Below are 20,608 nucleotides of genomic sequence, written 5' to 3'. Positions count from 1 at the left end.
GCAGTTCACAGCCTACCTCTGTAAAGCTCTTTGTGATGGTGGTCCACTATGAAAGTCGCTATATAAAAATAAAGATATATATAATTCTGCCTTATACATGTGATCAGCACAATATGTTCCAAAGAAACATAGAATGAATACGTGTAATTAAACCCACATGACTTAACAGAATTGAAAATGAATGAGTTCAGAACTCCAAGGAAGTGCAGAAGATATTCAGGTGGGATTTTTGTGGGATTCTGCTGGAATTCGTTTGGAATTTGCGGTCATTATTTTAAAGTGTTGTTTAAATATGACAATCAGATTGTTTCACAGAGGGATAGGCTATTATTATAGTCCATGATCATGAGGAAGGAAATTATTTATTAAGCACTTTTAGACCCCCTGCGTCAAAGACGCCAGACACAAAAACAGTTCACTTTCTTTAAAAGATAGATAGATAATTTAACAAGAGAACGATTGTCACTTTATATTGCAAGTTTGTTATAAATGACATGTTTAAATGTAGGGTATTACTCCCCACAAGTCCCCTTCCAAATAACCTGTACATTATTCGTTACAATGAATACGTCTAAGAAGAAAATAAGTATTGTTATCTAAATCTTAGTCTCTGTGAAGCTTTTTTTTCTAAATAAACACACAGAAATAAAATACAATTTGGAACGAACACTTGTGGCAGCCTAATTATCAATAGCGTAATGAGAACTATAGGATTCTGTGGCGAGTTTGTGTTTTTTTAAGCGGTTAAGCCAAGTAACTTCGCATTATTAAAATGAAACACGTTCAAATATCGCATATTGAGTTAATAAATACACACAAGCACATGATGTCATTGTGTGATATCTGGTTTTACGGTTTGGATCACCTCCAAGGGCGGGCGCACGGTTTTTCTGAGGAATTTCTTGCCTGAAGTTAAGCTTCCACTTCAAAGAATAGGCTACGCTTTCTTTTGGTCTAGAAAGCCAGTGTGTATATGTGTTTTATACCCATTTTAGCTAATCCTATATAAAAGGTATCACACAAACAAAACCTGTTCATGCATAAAGAATATCGAAGCAAGAGAGAGAGAGTCAGTAACATTTTCAGAAGCGAAATACGATAGTGATGGGAGCCACAGCGACGGGTCTGTGTAAGTATTTATTTGTATATTTTCTATGAAGAGTATTTGTGGGCAAAACAAGACATATTCTTAAATAAATCGTGTTTGGTTGTCTAAATATAGCAAATGCGCAAGATATGAAAGTTTACTTTCGATTTGTGAACGGCCATTTTTAGGCAAAGGTGTATATAGCCTCTATATATATATATATATATATATATATATATATATATATATATATATATATATATATATATATATATGTGTGTGCGTGCGTGCGGTGTGTGTGTGTGTGTGCGTGCGTGCGTGCGTGTCTGTTTCATAGCATACGTGCAATCTTATAATACAAACATTCTGAAAATCATAACTTTAACTTTTCATACATTTATAGATCTAATCTAAACCCACAACCCACACCCATACCTTCAGGGAGAATGAATACATAATCGGAATAGCATGATAACAAATGCTGCTGTGTTTTGATTGTTTGTTTAAGTCGCTCTAGTAAGCCGACAGCAGAATATCTGTTTCCACCGGTGAATTCTATAAATAGTCAATAGAATATCCCGCATAGGCGTTTATCAAACTGCGATGAATGAGCAAGCTTCATGATATTATTATATTAGCAACCATATCACCTACCTTTTTCAAACCAGCTTTAACGTGAAGCTGAGCAGTTAGAAATGAGCCCACGCACAGTGTTCGTGTTGAACAAAATTAACCACGAACATTAGCTTTTTTTAAAAACTTAAATTTTTATTTTATTTTATTTATTTATTTTTTAAAAACAAATTAGAAATGACATTTTTATTCTTTAATATATATTTTTTTATATATATATCTCAGCAAAGGAAAAGGGCGAAGTGGAACTGAAGGACGTGCTAGTGAGCAGCGTGGAATGGGAACGTCCGGACTGTGAGTTAACCCATTAAGTGCCAATTACATTTGTTTTTGACGTGTAAAGTGACATACTTGTGAAAGGGACATTTACAACATATTGTAACTGCACGTTCAGGCAAGACGCTGAGAGACTGATGAGAACTGCAGGCTGCGACAGCAACAGGTAGGGGGCGTGGCCTCTGGACTGGGTGCGCGCGTGTTCTATCGTTTATTGGTTGTTGTTTTCTGTCTGTGTTTTTATCGGTTATCTTAGTGCCTTATTTGAATAAATGTATCCGAATGTTATTATTTTTATGTCGGCTTGTCTCCAACTAGGTCCGCCAGGACTGTATTTAGGTAGCATGGTGCTAGGGTTGTGGATGATTTTCTGGTTGGGTGTGATTGTGTATCCTGATACAAACGATACCTGTATAAAGACGGATTCATCGATACGCAATGAATCGTTACACGCCCCGAATTTGCATATACATTCTACTCTTATATAACGAGTTGAACGTATGGTACAGTGCCTTGCGAAAGTATTCGGCCCCCTTGAACTTTGCGACCTTTTGCCACATTTCAGGCTTCAAACATAAAGATATGAAACTGTAATTTTTTGTGAAGAATCAACAACAAGTGGGACACAATCATGAAGTGGAACGAAATTTATTGGATATTTCAAACTTTTTTAACAAATAAAAAACTGAAAAATTGGGCGTGCAAAATTATTCAGCCCCTTTACTTTCAGTGCAGCAAACTCTCCAGAAGTTCAGTGAGGATCTCTGAATGATCCAATGTTGACCTAAATGACTAATGATGATAAATAGAATCCACCTGTGTGTAATCAAGTCTCCGTATAAATGCACCTGCACTGTGATAGTCTCAGAGGTCCGTTTAAAGCGCAGAGAGCATCATGAAGAACAAGGAACACACCAGGCAGGTCCGAGATACTGTTGTGGAGAAGTTTAAAGCCGGATTTGGATACAAAAAGATTTCCCAAGCTTTAAACATCCCAAGGAGCACTGTGCAAGCGATAATATTGAAATGGAAGGAGTATCAGACCACTGCAAATCTACCAAGACCTGGCCGTCCCTCTAAACTTTCAGCTCATACAAGGAGAAGACTGATCAGAGATGCAGCCAAGAGGCCCATGATCACTCTGGATGAACTGCAGAGATCTACAGCTGAGGTGGGAGACTCTGTCCATAGGACAACAATCAGTCGTATACTGCACAAATCTGGCCTTTATGGAAGAGTGGCAAGAAGAAAGCCATTTCTTAAAGATATCCATAAAAAGTGTTGTTTACAGTTTGCCACAAGCCACCTGGGAGACACACCAAACATGTGGAAGAAGGTGCTCTGGTCAGATGAAACCAAAATCGAACTTTTTGGCAACAATGCAAAACGTTATGTTTGGCGTAAAAGCAACACAGCTCATCACCCTGAACACACCATCCCCACTGTCAAACATGGTGGTGGCAGCATCATGGTTTGGGCCTGCTTTTCTTCAGCAGGGACAGGGAAGATGGTTAAAATTGATGGGAAGATGGATGGAGCCAAATACAGGACCATTCTGGAAGAAAACCTGATGGAGTCTGCAAAAGACCTGAGACTGGGACGGAGATTTGTCTTCCAACAAGACAATGATCCAAAACATAAAGCAAAATCTACAATGGAATGGTTCACAAATAAACATATCCAGGTGTTAGAATGGCCAAGTCAAAGTCCAGACCTGAATCCAATCGAGAATCTGTGGAAAGAACTGAAAACTGCTGTTCACAAATGCTCTCCATCCAACCTCACTGAGCTCGAGCTGTTTTGCAAGGAGGAATGGGCAAAAATTTCAGTCTCTCGATGTGCAAAACTGATAGAGACATACCCCAAGCGACTTACAGCTGTAATCGCAGCAAAAGGTGGCGCTACAAAGTATTAACTTAAGGGGGCTGAATAATTTTGCACGCCCAATTTTTCAGTTTTTTATTTGTTAAAAAAGTTTGAAATATCCAATAAATTTCGTTCCACTTCATGATTGTGTCCCACTTGTTGTTGATTCTTCACAAAAAATTACAGTTTCATATCTTTATGTTTGAAGCCTGAAATGTGGCAAAAGGTCGCAAAGTTCAAGGGGGCCGAATACTTTCGCAAGGCACTGTAAAATTAATAATTTGTTGTGGGTGAGAATTATTATTATTATTATTTTTTCACAGTGTCTGGAAGTGAAGCAGAAGCGAGAAAAGGAGAGACGGGTGCAAGAACCAGACGTTGTAATGATGTCTTACATTTATATTGTAACTCTACACCTTTAAGGTTTGAGCGGTTGGGAGACTGACGTCGGACCCCTCCTGTCAACGGAGAAGATTTAGTCCATGTAGATTTGATTCTTGAGGTTTCATACTGTGATATGTATTGTGCTGTATATATTCCAATTGAGTATTATTTTGTTTTGTGTAATCTGTACAGAAATGCTGTCCTGCTTTTGATTTCCAAATAAAATGTAATGTGGACCACTTTATAACGGGAGTAAAGTTTTTACCTTACACGATTTATCTAGGACAAAAATGACAAATTTACAGATGTATGCCCACCTCCACTGTATAATAACTCTTGTTGGATGATTTTAGAGTTACAACATATTCTCTATGTTCCTAAGATGGCTCTTTTGACACAAACCACAATTATTTAAAACTCATTTAAGCAAGGTTATATCTCAGGACCTAAATTATCTTTATTCGTCAATCTAAAATGCAATCACAGTGCTATAGCAGGTGAATCAGTCCCATGCTGTTCTATTGACAGTACTATAGCAGGTGAATCAGTCCCATGCTGTTCTATTGACAGTACTATAGCAGGTGAATCAGTCCCATGCTGTGCTATTGACAGTACTATAGCAGGTGAATCAGTCCCATGCTGTGCCTGACAGTGCTATAGCAGGTGAATCAGTCACATGGTGTGCTATAGTAGGTGAATCAGTCCCATGCTGTGATATTGACAGTGCTATAGCAGGTGAATCAATACTATGGCGTTATGTTAAATGAGTCGAGATTAGTAATGGAACTTTACATTTAAAAAACGTTGAGCTGTGAAAACAAGATATGAGAATTTTTTTTTTTTTTTTTTCAAAATGTAATAATAAAATTAAAATCAATAATTAGTAGGGCTTGTAAAATCTGCTGATAAATTGATACGTTGCTAACCTACTGAGAACATATAAGGCAAATAAGACAAATTAATAAGGCAAATCAACAGTCAGTAACTGAATCCAGTCCGCAGGTTTCATTAGCCTTGTTCCTCTCACATGTTCCAACATACAGATAAAACACTAAATAAATAAAAACAATAGTAACAATTCTGATGTAATTTAATTTCCAAGTTGTTGATTCTGAAAGCAGTGGCAGAGGTATCAGTGCTACATCACCTTGGAGAGACACGTTATACAGGTGCAGAGGTATCAGTGCTACATCACCTTGGAGAGACACGTTATACAGGTGCAGAGGTATCAGTGCTACAGCACCTTGGAGAGACACGTTATACAGGTGCAGAGGTATCAGCGCTACAGCACCTTGGAGAGACACGTTATACAGGTGCAGAGGTATCAGCACTACAGCACCTTGGAGAGACACGTTATACAGGTGCAGAGGTATCAGCGCTACAGCACCTTGGAGAGACACGTTATACAGGTGCAGAGGTATCAGTGCTACAGCACCATGGAGAGACACGTTATACAGGTGCAGAGGTATCAGCGCTACAGCACATTGGAGAGACACGTTATACAGGTGCAGAGGTATCAGCGCTACAGCACCTTGGAGAGACACGTTATACAGGTGCAGAGGTATCAGTGCTACAGCACATTGGAGAGACACGTTATACAGGTGCAGAGGTATCAGTGCTACAGCACCTTGGAGGGACACGTTATACAGGTGCAGAGGTATCGGCGCTACAGCACCTCGGAGAGACACGTTATACAGGTGCAGAGGTATCAGTGCTACAGCACCTTGGTGAGACACATTTACAGGTGCAGTTCCTTACAATGGGCAGCAGGTGGCACATGAAAACATTTGGGAATGTGCTTTCTTTATCTGATCCATATACTGTGAAGGATCACAGCTTCAGTTACAATTTAAGAGTGGTTTAGTGGGATAATTTATCTATCCTTCCTAGATTTGGCATCATTGCATCATTATGTGCATTCATAGCAATCTACAGATTAGCTGAAGGAACAAGGGTTTGGAAACATGTGTGAATACCTGCCATATGTAGGACACAAATGTGTAAATGGGTTGCTGATGGCATTGACAGTGAAAAAGTGCAGCAGGTGTGTTGTCCAGAATGGTCCGGAACTCACCCCTCTTTGAGACCTTGTACCTTATGAAATAAGACGACAGTAAACAGTAGTCAAGTAAAACCTTGTGGACCTATTTGCCTGCTTTTTGTTTTTTCACAGAAGGTGTCTGTATGTGCTGTCCTACGTTCCCTGGAAAACTATGTGTGCTTAAAAACAAGTATGTAATTCCTGGTTGAAACCGAAACCTGTCATTGAAATTCTTACGTTTCTTTTAGTATTTCTGTACAATTCGAGGTACTCCAGGCCATGGCTGTAAAACACTATTTTCACCGTGTTATGTCTGTGATGAGTTACTGGAATTTTGACTGTAATTGTGTTGCATGACCACTAGGTGGCATCAAAGGCCAGCTTTTCAGAGAAAAGAACAGCCGCTGTATCACCGCCAGGCAACGTCGTAGCCTGTTCAATTGAAGACTGTTCAGGTGACCGAAAATACAGAAAACTAGACCAGTAAAGGCGCTAGGATACCAGATACTTGTAACGCTCACATTGCTTGGATCTAGCCTGGTGCGTGGATAAAGATAGCGGATTCATCATACATTTCATTCTATAATTCTCCATTGGGCACTTTGGATCACGGGGGTACTGTTCTCATTTTGATGTGTTGTGAATCAAACATTACCCTTTTAAATAACTCCTGCGCGTTTTATTGCAGTACGGTCTCAGTGCACTGGGGCAGCTGCTCAAGCGGTGCCTTCCATTTTCCACAGGCAGTTTCAGAGGCACCGATTGTACAATTAAGTCAGCGATTTAATAATCTAACAAAACAATGCAGCACACGTTCGCTTTTCTATTTGAATTGGTATGTCGATTTAATATTGAAACTCAGTTAGTTCAGCGTGCACATTAATTCAAAGACGGACTTCTGGTTAAATAATAATGAGAATATTGCTTATTAAAAGGCTTATTTATAGTTTTTTTTAAAAAAACTTGTTTTAAGTTTTTGTTAAAGGTATCTTTAAGTTAGGATAAAACTGATTAATAAATTCCATTTCGAGTTTTTTTCTGTTTAAATCTACAAATATGTGTGACCACCCTGCTAGAGTAGAAGGTTTTTCAATTTGTCTGACGGTTCTCCTGTCTGTACTACTTACAGTAGTGTCCTAGCCATCTCCGAGGTGCTCGTGTTATTTTCCGGGAAGTTTTGACTTACCCTTTCTTCAATTGGCATGTTAAGGACTGAAAGTCACTTTGTACGACATACTGTTTCAAATCAAACTGGTGGAGTGATATTGTTTGATTTGTTTTTGTGATGCGGTTTCAAACATTCTTAGGACAGATACTAGGGAGTATAGATCCCTCTGGCTCAGCCAATCAGAGTGCAGGGAATCTTTCCATTAAATTCTGTATATGATTTGTTTGATGTCATACATCTGTTTCAAATCCTGTATTGCACTGTACACTGCTGTGAGAAATATTCAATTACTTCTGTTAATTATCCCATTGTGTCCTTAATTCATTGCTGCACTCGCAGATATTTTAATGTTAAATAAATTCAGTAATACATGTATATTTATTAATAACGATTATTAAGAACATAAGAAGAACATAAGAAAGTTTACAAACGAGAGGAGGCCATTCACCCCATCTTGCTCGTTTGGTTGTTAGTAGCTTATTAATCCCAGAATCTCATCAAGCAGCTTCTTGAGGATCTCAGGGTGTCAGCTTCAACAACATTACTGGGGAGTTAGTTCCAGACCCTCACAATTCTCTGTGTAAAAAAGTGCCTCCTATTTTCTGTTCTGAATGCCCCTTTATCTAATCTCCATTTGACCCCTGGTCCTTGTTTTTTTTTTCAGGTCAGAAAAGTCCCCTGTGTCGACATTGTCTATACCTTTTAGGATTTTAAATGCTTGAATCTGATCACCACGTAGTTTTCTTTGTTCAAAACTGAATAGATTCAATTCTTTTAGCCTGTCTGCATACAACATGCCTTTAAACCCGGGATAATTCTGGTTGCTCTTCTTTGCACTCTTTCTAGAGCAGCAATATCCTTTTTGTAACGAGGTGACCAGAACTGAACACAATATTTTAGGTGAGGTCTTACTAATGCATTGTAAAGTTTTAACATTACTTCCCTTGATTTAAATTCAACACTTCTCACAATATATCTGAGCATCTTGTTGGCCTTTTTTATAGCTTCCCCACATTGTCTAGATGAAGACATTTCCGAGACAACATAAACTCCTAGGTCTTTTTCATAGATCCCTTCTTCTATTTCAGTATCTCCCAGATGATATTTATAATGCACATTTCTATTGCCTGCGTGCAATACTTTACACTTTTCTCTATTAAATGTCATTTGCCATGTGTCTCTGTCCAGTTCTGAATGCTGTCTAGATCATTTTGAATTAAAACATCCTAAACGATCAAACAAAAAATACAGAAATACTAAAAGAAACCTGGTACATTCAATGAGAAATGTTTCTACTGAAAGTCTTTCTCAATGTCTCAGTCAGAAAGATTGCTATGTGAAACATTTACTATTGAATTAATTTAGATTCTCTGAGTATTTCTAAATGTAACCATTTGAATAGCATCGTGAATCATGCCAATGCGTTCTCCCAAAAGATGTTGCTGGTGGATCTTTTAACACCCAGTGTGTAGATCAGTGTTTTCAGTGTTTTGGGGAACACTTCATTCTCACAATCTGCAATTGAGGTTCGTGTTTGATTCCCCCACCATTATCAAGGTGTGGCCTTTGTTTTGTTTTTGTTTGGGTTTTGTTAGTAATGTTTGTTAATATAGATCTTTTTTTAATTTGGCATTGTGGAAGGGTGGTGGACCATTCACTGGCACACAGGAGACAGAACTTTATTTGTAATGCCGCTCAGGCACACTTATTTTTGCCAACAGAGGGCACTGTTGTCCAATAGTAAATAACAAAAGATGCTGCCCTCGTCCTGCAGCACCATGCATGCGCCAGACAGTCAGTACAGATCTCCCGTTACAGGCATGGATGGGGTTAAAGCATGATCAGATTGTTGGTCAGGCTCAATTGATTAATTGATTGACAAATTGAGCCTGGTCACATGTATAGAAAAGTATCTAACAGCTGAGTGGGTTGTGGCAACTGAACAGCAGCAGAGCACTTTACCACTGAAGGAGAAAGGAACCCAGAGATAACACGGGAAAGAAAAGAAAAAAAAGCCAATGAGTTTGAGACTAAAGGTCTATAATGTCGTGTGTAGGACAGCGTTCCTGAAGTGAGGCTTCCTTGTAAGGCTGGAGTAGTGCACACATCAAACAAGTTCGCCTTTAGTTTTGTACCTTTTGTTCTGATCAGTGTTTGTCTTTTTGGTTTAATATTTTGTGGAGATAAAAGTTAAAGTAATTGCAACATAAATCCTTAAGCTATCTCGAGACAAGTAAACATGTATTTGGATACCTTCAAGACAGGAGCCCCATTATGTATAAACAATACCTTACTATAATGATCCAGGGTTTTACCACAATATCCACACCAGCATCAAACACTGTGGCCTTGCAGTGCAGCAACTATTAACACGGACCCTGTGCATTCTCTAAATAACCTTTTATTCATTGTATACTCCAGCTCATCAAGCAGCGAGTGTATGCAACTTTCCTTAAATACAGAATGGTTAAGAGAGCTTAAATTTTCCACAAGGTTATTTATAAATAGGGGAGGAGCTGCTGGGTAACACTGCCAACACACATTTCAATACAAAGTCCAAACAGCCTTCACACACCATAGTCTATCTCCTCTCCGTAGCTTTCACAGGCTTGCCTTGGTCTTGTGGAAGGTAATAGAAAACGCTTGTTATCCATATCCTGATACCATCTTAAGTAAAAGAAAATAGACAAACGTTTCATATTGCAACAATTTATATTTATTTACTTACTATACACAGCTGAATGCAAGACAGCAAATTCAGATCTCGCAATACAATAACTCAGTGTGGTCTCAGACAGCCAAAATCAAATGCCATATAAATAAAGCACTGAACATTAGAAGCTTCTACATAGTAATGAAATCAATATGGAGATAGTGGAACCTTAAATGAGGTACTCTGTAAGGCTTCACTTTTGTTAACAAAATTATAAGTCTGTTGAATTAAGGCATTTTAACAGAAATGTGAGCACATTGTGCCTACCTTCTAACTGTTCAAATAATATGTTGCTATTGATTTATATTAAGATGAGGACTGTATAAGAGTTGTGTAAGAGTGAGAAAGGCCATTTCATTCCTTTAAATTACACACTATAATATACAGCAGTCGGGTTTCCTTAGCTTTTCTTGAATAAGTTTAGAATTCTCTTCCCTCAATTTCTTTATTTCTCTTCGAAGTTCCGCCTCAACTTTATGCTCCTCCTGCAATCTCTTTTCATCCTGGATTATTTTCTCCATCATCTTGAACAACTCGTTGGAAAAGAAATCGCCACCACTTTCCATCACCATGGCGTCTACTTTCTTCAGGAGTTGTTCGATCTGATCCTGATCCTTCGTGTTTCTTCCATCAATCACATGGTACCTGTTACCACAGGACTCAACCAGCTGCTTGAGGTCCTTGCCGGCATTGTTAACAAAATCCTCAATTGTTTGATCTTCATCCAGATCATCCCCGTGAGTGAAAAATACCATCATGTACTTCTGAGCTTCTTCACCAAAAACCTTCTAGATTATTTTGACGGTTTCCTTCTCTTCCTCAGTGAAACGACCCAGCCTAATCACCAGGAGGAAAGCATGGGGTCCCGGGGCAGACATCTCAATGCATTTCACAATCTCTTTAGTAACTTCATTGTTGCTCAGCTCTGTGTCAAACAAACCTGGCGTGTCGACCACAGTAATGCGTCTCCCAGAATATTCAGCTACTCCATTTAAACAGCGCTTTGTTACAGAGGAGTCTCTGAAAGCGGTTTTGAAGAAGTGTTTCTCTCTCAGGATGACATTTCCTGCTGCACTCTTGCCGACTCCAGTCTTCCCAACCAGCACGATCCTCATTAAACTGACACGGTTTGCAGCCACTGCAGAAAAAGAAAAAGTTTATTTCTTCATCACCAAAAATCAGTATACTGCTGCACAACAAAGTGGAAAGATGGAGTAAAGTTCATTTTTAAGTTTTAAATCTGTATCTTCGTATGATGAATGATCCAAATGGGAGTAAGAATATTTCACTTACTGGTATAGAGTCCTTTATTGTTCTTCTCTGGGTGTTTTGTTTATCTCCTGCTAAATAAACAAATAAAACAAACATTACAAAAAGCCACAGTACATATAGGTCAAGTTAAAAAAAAAAGCCAATGACTAAAACAGATGGCAAAATTTAAAATATTAGCTTCAATATTTCCTGTGTCCTATGTGTTTCTGGCTGCTGTTTATTTAGCAGTTATTACTAATCTACATTAATGATTTAGATTCTGGTATAGTAAGCAAACTCATTAAATTTGCAGACAACACATAAATAGGAGGAGTGGCAAACACTGTTGCAGCAGCAAAGGTCATTCAAAATTATCTAGACAGCATTCAGAACTGGGCAGACACATGGCAAATGAAATTTAATAAAGTGTAAAGTATTGCATGTGGGCAATAAAAATGTGCATTATAAATATCATATGGGAGATACTGAAATTGAAGAAAGAGACTATGAAAAAGACCTAGGAGTTTATGTTGACTCAGAAATGTCTTCGTCTAGACAATGTGGGGAAGCTATAAAAAAGGCCAACAAGATGCTCGGATATATTGTGAGAAGTGTTGAATTTAAATCAAGGGAAGTAATGTTAAAACTTTACAATGCATTAGTAAGACCTCACCTACAATATTGTGTTCAGTTCTGGTCACCTCGTTACAAAAAGGATATTGCTGCTCTAGAAAGAGTGCAAAGAAGAGCAACCAGAATCATCCCTGGTTTAAAAGGCATGTTGTATGCAGACAGGTTAAAACAATTGAATCTGTTCAGTCTTGAACAAAGAAGACTACGCAGCGATCTGATTCAAACATTCAAAATCCTAAAAGGTATAGACAATGTCGACCCAGGGGACTTCTTTGACCTGAAAAAAGTACAAGGACCAGGGGTCACAAATGGAGATTAGATAAAGGGGCATTCAGAAAATAGGAGGCACTTTTTTTACACAGAGAATTGTGAGGGTCTGGAACAAACTTCCCAGTAATGTTGTTGAAACTGACACCCCGGGATCCTTCAAGAAGCTGCTTGATGAGATTCTGGGATCAATAAGCTACTAACAACCAAATGAGCAAGATGGGCTGAATGGACTCCTCTCATTTGTAAACTTTCTTATGTTCTTATAATTTTCCAAGCAGAGTGAAGACACAGCAGGACTTCACTCAGGATGAATTTGTAAAAATGCTGAAATACACTGATAGCACCAGTGTTATGTATTTTACACATACAAGAATGAACAATTAACAAAATAAGAGAATACAGGTATATTGGAGATCATTTAAAACAAGGGTTACTGTGTTGCATTGGTTTTTACTCTTCTCTAAATGTGAACAAATAATTGAAATAATAACAATCTTAACAGGAGTAGATAAAGATATGTATGAAGCCCCAGGGTTTATATATTTGAGACATACTTTCATTACAAATACTTTAAAAAGGCATATATTCATATTGTTGTGAACCTGCATTACCTTTCATATATATTGCATTTTATAAAGAGTAAATGTAAAAAAAAAAAAAAAGTGAATTTTATAGTGGCTATATTATGCTGATACAGGTTCACATGATGAAACAAAAGTAGACTCTAAAGTAGTGGAATTAGGAGTTCAAGAATCTACAAGCCTCAATGTGCTTTACCGGTGTGACGTCAATTCTCCCTACTCCGTCAAAATATCCTACAGCAAAATATAACATGTGTAAGTGTCAAATTTTGCTACCTTGACAAAATCTGATACCTGGTCACGATCTGATCTGTAGCTATAAACGTTTTATTTTTGGTTTAGTTAGAACAATTTAACATTTCATTTTGGTGGTTATATAAGAGAGCCGTTTTAAATATTCTAAAAATGATATAGCAGAACTAAAATAATGTTATATAGTAATTAGCATTACTTATTTCCAATCTATCATGACAAATAGTATTGGAACTCAGGCCAGACAAATAGCTGTATTAATAATCATCATCAATATGGTTCCCATATATAGCAAATCCTGCTTGTTGTGAAAATGTATATTTAATCTCCTTTGTAGCAGATTCATTTGATTATTAGATAGACAGGAGATAAACTGATGATTTATCGGTCCATTACGCAAAAACATTGGCAATGTAAAATTTTTTTTAGAAAAACGCAACAGCCGTTTAAAGGGGTGTTATCAAACACAAAAGCCCAAGTTAGGAGAAGCAATTGGGGTAACCTTGTCAAGCATCAAGCAAATAGGCACACTTGGAAAGGTGCTGTGGCCCAACTTTCACACAATTGTTGCTTCTAACTTGGCTTCTTTTTTGATCGCTCCACTTTACATTGAAATGCTCTTTGTACAACTTCAAGTGGATTGTGACCATTCCCTTATCAGCTGGGTTGTAAACAGAATACCGATGCTAAGTCACATGTGCCAAGGAAAGTCAAGTCAACACAGACTGAAGTGATCTCGGTTATCCTTACAAGCACTACTACAGAGAGAAAGACAGTCAGGGAATGGGAGAGGCGTCATCACAGGCGCAGATAAGTACTTTGATTAATGATTTCTCAGAGTTTATTTATTTATTTTTTTAAGCGATAGTGCCCCTCGATGATGGCTCTACGTGTGATAGTTGACCGCGACGGGAGTTATGCGTCCCGGAGTCTAAAGCGAGGTCACTAACGAAAGTCAAGGTCAACTATCACACGGTAGAGCCATCATCGACATTAAAAAAAATATTTTACCGTTGTTTTATTACATTATTTTAAATGTTTTATTTTTTATTCTTTAGGGTTTTAGACCCCTATTTATAATCTGGACATTGACTGAGAAATGAACGGAGCAATTACTGGACAGTCCGTGTACGATGGAGTCTGAACTACCCATACAATCTCTCATTAAATGCCACTCTAAAATGCCTCCTAACTCCATGTTTCTACCTTCAGCCAAAGCCTTTCTCTCCTGAATCTACATTTGAACGGAGCAATATTACTGAACTGTCTGCGTCTCCCTTTGTTGTTGTTGAAAGATGCTGCGTGTGCTCCAGTTGAACTGACAGTCTGTGATTGGCTCTCGGCAGTTGCATGTACAGGATTGGCTGCTTTCGTCGATGCAAAGCATGATTGGCTGGTTTTGGTGGATAATAAAATTGAACCAATTGTGTCTTTGTTTAGTATTTACTGTCCAATAGTGAACTACGCTTAAAAATACAGCAAGTCAAAATGAAAAAGCCAGCACTAGCGGATTGATTTTAAATTTGATTCACAGCTGGTACTGAGACATTCCAGCGGGCATCTACCACTAGAACTGTAAGCTGAGGGTACTGAATCAATTTAAAATCTGAAACTGGGGGGCACTGGACCTAAACTGGACGGGCCAGGCCCCCTGAGGCCCACCCATAACGCCGGGTCTGCGGAAACATCATTTATAACAATTAAAAGCACAATAACTGCAAACAGCATCCATCTACCTGTAACTGTAGCAGGCCCAGAAATCATTAATCAAAGTAAAGCAAAGAACAATAATTATAATAATAATAATAATTTTAAAATGTTAGTTGTAATATGTTAAACCAGAGCTCAGTGTATCACACCTGTAACATGTTAAACCAGCGCTCAGTGTGTAACACCTGTAACATGTTAAACCAGCGCTCAGTGTATAACACCTGTAACATGTTAAACCAGCGCTCAGTGTGTAACACCTGTAACATGTTAAACCAGAGCTCAGTGTGTAACACCTGTAACATGTTAAACCAGCGCTCAGTGTGTAACACCTGTAACATGTTAAACCAGCGCTCAGTGTGTAACACCTTAACATGTTAAACCAGCGCTCGGTGTGTAACACCTGTAACATGTTAAACCAGCGCTCAGTGTGTAACACCTGTAACATGTTAAACCAGCTCTCAGTGTGTAACACCTGTAACATGTTTAACTAGCGCTCAGTGTATCACACCTGTAACATGTTAAACCAGCGCTCAGTGTATAACACCTGTAACATGTTAAACCAGCGCTCAGTGTGTAACACCTGTAACATGTTAAACCAGCGCTCAGTGTATAACACCTGTAACATGTTAAACCAGCACTCAGTGTGTAACACCTGTAACATGTTAAACCAGCTCTCAGTGTGTAACACCTGTAACATGTTTAACCAGCGCTCAGTGTATCACACCTGTAACATGTTAAACCAGCGCTCAGTGTGTAACACCTGTAACATGTTAAACCAGCGCTCAGTGTGTAACACCTGTAACATGTTAAACCAGCGCTCAGTGTATAACACCTGTAACATGTTAAACCAGCGCTCAGTGTATAACACCTGTAACATGTTAAACCAGCGCTTGGTGTGTAACACCTGTAACATGTTAAACCAGCGCTCAGTGTGTAACACCTGTAACATGTTAAACCAGCGCTCAGTGTGTAACACCTGTAACATGTTAAACCAGCGCTCAGTGTGTAACACCTGTAACATGTTAAACCAGCACTCAGTGTGTAACACCTGTAACATGTTAAACCAGCGCTCAGTGTGTAACACCTGTAACATGTTAAACCAGCACTCAGTGTGTAACACCTGTAACATGTTAAACCAGCGCTCAGTGTATAACACCTGTAACATGTTAAACCAGCGCTCAGTGTGTAACACCTGTAACATGTTAAACCAGCGCTCAGTGTATAACACCTGTAACATGTTAAACCAGCACTCAGTGTGTAACACCTGTAACATGTTAAACCAGCTCTCAGTGTGTAACACCTGTAACATGTTTAACCAGCGCTCAGTGTATCACACCTGTAACATGTTAAACCAGCGCTCAGTGTGTAACACCTGTAACATGTTAAACCAGCGCTCAGTGTGTAACACCTGTAACATGTTAAACCAGCGTTCAGTGTATAACACCTGTAACATGTTAAACCAGCGCTCAGTGTATAACACCTGTAACATGTTAAACCAGCGCTTGGTGTGTAACACCTGTAACATGTTAAACCAGCACTCAGTGTGTAACACCTGTAACATGTTAAACCAGCGCTCAGTGTGTAACACCTGTAACATGTTAAACCAGCGCTCAGTGTGTAACACCTGTAACATGTTAAACCAGCGCTCAGTGTGTAACACCTGTAACATGTTAAACCAGCGCTCAGTGTGTAACACCTGTAACATGTTAAACCAGCGCTCAGTGTATAACACCTGTAACATGTTAAACCAGCGCTCAGTGTATAACACCTGTAACATGTTAAACCAGCGCTCAGTGTGTAACACCTGTAACATGTTAAACCAGCGCTCAGTGTGTAACACCTTAACATGTTAAACCAGCGCTCGGTGTGTAACACCTGTAACATGTTTAACCAGCGCTCAGTGTATCACACCTGTAACATGTTAAACCAGCGCTCAGTGTGTAACACCTGTAACATGTTAAACCAGCACTCAGTGTATAACACCTGTAACATGTTAAACCAGCGCTCAGTGTGTAACACCTGTAACATGTTAAACCAGCGCTCAGTGTGTAACACCTGTAACATGTTAAACCAGCTCTCAGTGTGTAACACCTGTAACATGTTTAACTAGCGCTCAGTGTATCACACCTGTAACATGTTAAACCAGCGCTCAGTGTATAACACCTGTAACATGTTAAACCAGCGCTCAGTGTGTAACACCTGTAACATGTTAAACCAGCGCTCAGTGTATAACACCTGTAACATGTTAAACCAGCACTCAGTGTGTAACACCTGTAACATGTTAAACCAGCTCTCAGTGTGTAACACCTGTAACATGTTAAACCAGCACTCAGTGTGTAACACCTGTAACATGTTAAACCAGCTCTCAGTGTGTAACACCTGTAACATGTTAAACCAGCGCTCAGTGTGTAACACCTGTAACATGTTAAACCAGCACTCAGTGTATAACACCTGTAACATGTTAAACCAGCGCTCAGTGTGTAACACCTGTAACATGTTAAACCAGCGCTCAGTGTGTAACACCTGTAACATGTTAAACCAGCTCTCAGTGTGTAACACCTGTAACATGTTTAACTAGCGCTCAGTGTATCACACCTGTAACATGTTAAACCAGCGCTCAGTGTATAACACCTGTAACATGTTAAACCAGCGCTCAGTGTGTAACACCTGTAACATGTTAAACCAGCGCTCAGTGTATAACACCTGTAACATGTTAAACCAGCACTCAGTGTGTAACACCTGTAACATGTTAAACCAGCTCTCAGTGTGTAACACCTGTAACATGTTTAACCAGCGCTCAGTGTATCACACCTGTAACATGTTAAACCAGCGCTCAGTGTGTAACACCTGTAACATGTTAAACCAGCGCTCAGTGTGTAACACCTGTAACATGTTAAACCAGCGCTCAGTGTATAACACCTGTAACATGTTAAACCAGCACTCAGTGTGTAACACCTGTAACATGTTAAACCAGCGCTCAGTGTGTAACACCTGTAACATGTTAAACCAGCACTCAGTGTGTAACACCTGTAACATGTTAAACCAGCGCTCAGTGTGTAACACCTGTAACATGTTAAACCAGCACTCAGTGTGTAACACCTGTAACATGTTAAACCAGCACTCAGTGTATAACACCTGTAACATGTTAAACCAGCGCTCAGTGTATAACACCTGTAACATGTTAAACCAGCGCTCAGTGTGTAACACCTGTAACATGTTAAACCAGCGCTCAGTGTGTAACACCTGTAACATGTTAAACCAGCGCTCAGTGTGTAACACCTGTAACATGTTAAACCAGCGCTCAGTGTATCACACCTGTAACATGTTAAACCAGCGCTCAGTGTATAACACCTGTAACATGTTAAACCAGCGCTCAGTGTATAACACCTGTAACATGTTAAACCAGCGCTCAGTGCCGCACCGCCATGGACCAGCAGCCCATTGCAAGCTAGCAAGCCAAAATAGAAAGAGTCACATGACAATTGTTCGTGTGGTGTTTTAGCTTGCTGAAATCATCTTCTTTAGAAACTTTATTTTTATTTTTGATGGCGCACATTGTAAGTGATATTCTGGAAGATGAGACTCCCTTTTCAAAGCGCGTAGAAACAAGCAATCAGCAGCGACAGTACTTCCCGGCAGCTTTTGTTGAAATTCTCTTTTTATATTTATACTTACCGAAAAACTGACAAAAATGGAAAAATGTGACATTTTGAAATCTAACTTGAACTTCTACTGTAGTATTATGGCTCCCAGTAGACTTTTGCAATATCGTTTTGTAGTTTTTTTGATTTATTAAATAAAAGAACAAAATTATCTTCCTATAGTGTTTTTTATGTCTCAATCCTAAATTTCTAGGTGATGCTAAACCTTTGGCCAGAGCTTTATATTAGTTCTAGTTTAGTCTAGTCTGTATCTTTTTTGTATTTATGAATTATGTTGTAACAAAATGCAGTTTATTTTCTGGATGGTTCTTGTATGTTGTCTTTGCTGCAGTTGGCCCAGGTTACCATTGTAACCTTTAGCAAGTTTCATCACAGAAGGACAAGCGGATCTTTAGACATATGCCGTACTCCAGAGTGACCTACATAGGAGTATGCCCACAGAAGCTTCTTTTTTAGGAATGTAGGATAAAGACTAGACTTACCTGGAATGAGGCGATCCTTCTGGCAGTCATACAGCATTCCCAGCTGGAAGGGTCGTCCGAGAGCAGCCATCTCCAGCGTCTCATTCCCCACAGTGGCCATGGCGAGGCTGGATAGGGGTCCCCTGCGAGACACAAAGAATCTGTCATTTTCTTTTACTTCTTAGGAGATCAACAATCAATCTGTGTTTCTGCTGTTTTGATTAAACACTGAGTTAAAACGGGATAAGTTACTCCATGATACAAGCCCCTTGAGAGAGCTTATAGACAAGGGCTGTGCAAATATTTCCCTTTAACCTGTTTTTTGTCTTCTGGTATTAAATACATTTGTAGCAGGGTGGTAGAAAGCCCTGCTGTATAACTATATTGTTTATTTATTGTTTATTTATTTTTAGAATGGGGTCTCCCATTTTATGATTTATTATTGTATTTATATATGATGGCAAAGTGCAGCGTGTGTTTTGTTATTGTTTTGTTTTTATTTTAAATGTGTTCTGGCAGAGGCGAGGTTGAGTACACATCCTCTACCAGGAATAATTAAAAAAAAACTTGTGCAGAAGGTGGCCATCTTCCAAATTAAGTGATTAATTTGTTGCTAAATCGGGAGGTGGTCACCTGTATATAAACCTGCAGCTCTCTAACCTCAGTTAGTTTTTTTTTTGTCATTGAAAAAATAAAACGCCTTTGCACCGTAACTGCAGTACTTACCTGGTGTCAGTTTTTTCCTTCCTGCTCTGGCCTGACGTCACCACTCAGCCACCCTGCCACAACATCCTATTAAAAATGTAAAAATGTGTTCATTTCACAACCAGAGAAGTTGCAATTAATAATAATAATTGTTTATTTAGCAGATGCCTTTATCCAAGGCGACTTACAGAGACTAGGGTGTGTGAACTATGCATCAGCTGCAGAGTCACTTACAATTACATCTCACCCGAAAGACAGAGCACAAGGAGGTTAAGTGACTTGCTCAGGGTCGCACAATGAGTCAGTGGCTGAGGTGGGATTTGAGCCAGGGACCTCCTAGTTACAAGCCCTTTTCTTTAACCACTGGACCACACAGCCTCCTTAATTACCAATCATTGTCACTTGCCTCCCACATTGAGTTATTTAAAAGCTAATTTGAAGCAAATGTTGCTTTCACCCGGGGTGCTGCATCACGATGAGGATCACTCAAACCAGCTAAAACCAATCTATGTATCCCTGGGTACAAGGATATCCAGCTTTGAATAGAGCTGTTTTTCATAACAAGACTTTGCATTGATAAAGTGTCTTTGATTTAGATTTTTCAGTACAAGGTTAATTTTGTAATGTGGTAACTGACATGGGATGCACAGCCCAGTTATAATAATGAAAATGAAATGTAATAAGCTTATTTAATCTATCCAAAAGTTGATCAGTACTCTCAGACTAAATGAGACGCAAGTGATGCTGACAGCCTTATAGTCATTGTAAGTAATTCACAAAAGTAATAAAGATACATTATCCATCAATTGCAATTCATGTCAGATGTTTTCTTGACCCTTTCTATTAAGGGGGTCTCTATTCAGCACACATACAACAGTATTATTATTATTATTATTATTATTATTTATTTCTTAG

General features: G+C 38.9%; 1 long non-coding RNA gene and 1 pseudogene across 1 annotated transcript; one reads left to right on the top strand and one right to left on the bottom strand.

Moving 5' to 3' along the window:
* Window positions 1–832: 832 nt before the first annotated feature.
* Window positions 833–4,493, top strand: LOC117433031 (uncharacterized). The gene is made up of 3 exons (XR_009320062.1): window positions 833–1,129; window positions 1,946–2,014; window positions 4,186–4,493. It is a non-coding gene; the product is annotated as an uncharacterized LOC117433031 (long non-coding RNA).
* Window positions 4,494–10,350: 5,857 nt separating this feature from the next.
* LOC117968498 (GTPase IMAP family member 9-like) lies at window positions 10,351–19,473 on the bottom strand (annotated as a pseudogene).
* Between the last annotated feature and the right edge of the window lie 1,135 nt (window positions 19,474–20,608).

Source organism: Acipenser ruthenus, chromosome 52 (assembly GCF_902713425.1).
Source record: "Acipenser ruthenus chromosome 52, fAciRut3.2 maternal haplotype, whole genome shotgun sequence".
NCBI classification, from domain to species: domain Eukaryota; kingdom Metazoa; phylum Chordata; class Actinopteri; order Acipenseriformes; family Acipenseridae; genus Acipenser; species Acipenser ruthenus.
Note: the sequence above shows the minus strand (reverse complement) of the source record. Positions and strands in the feature narration are given on the sequence as shown.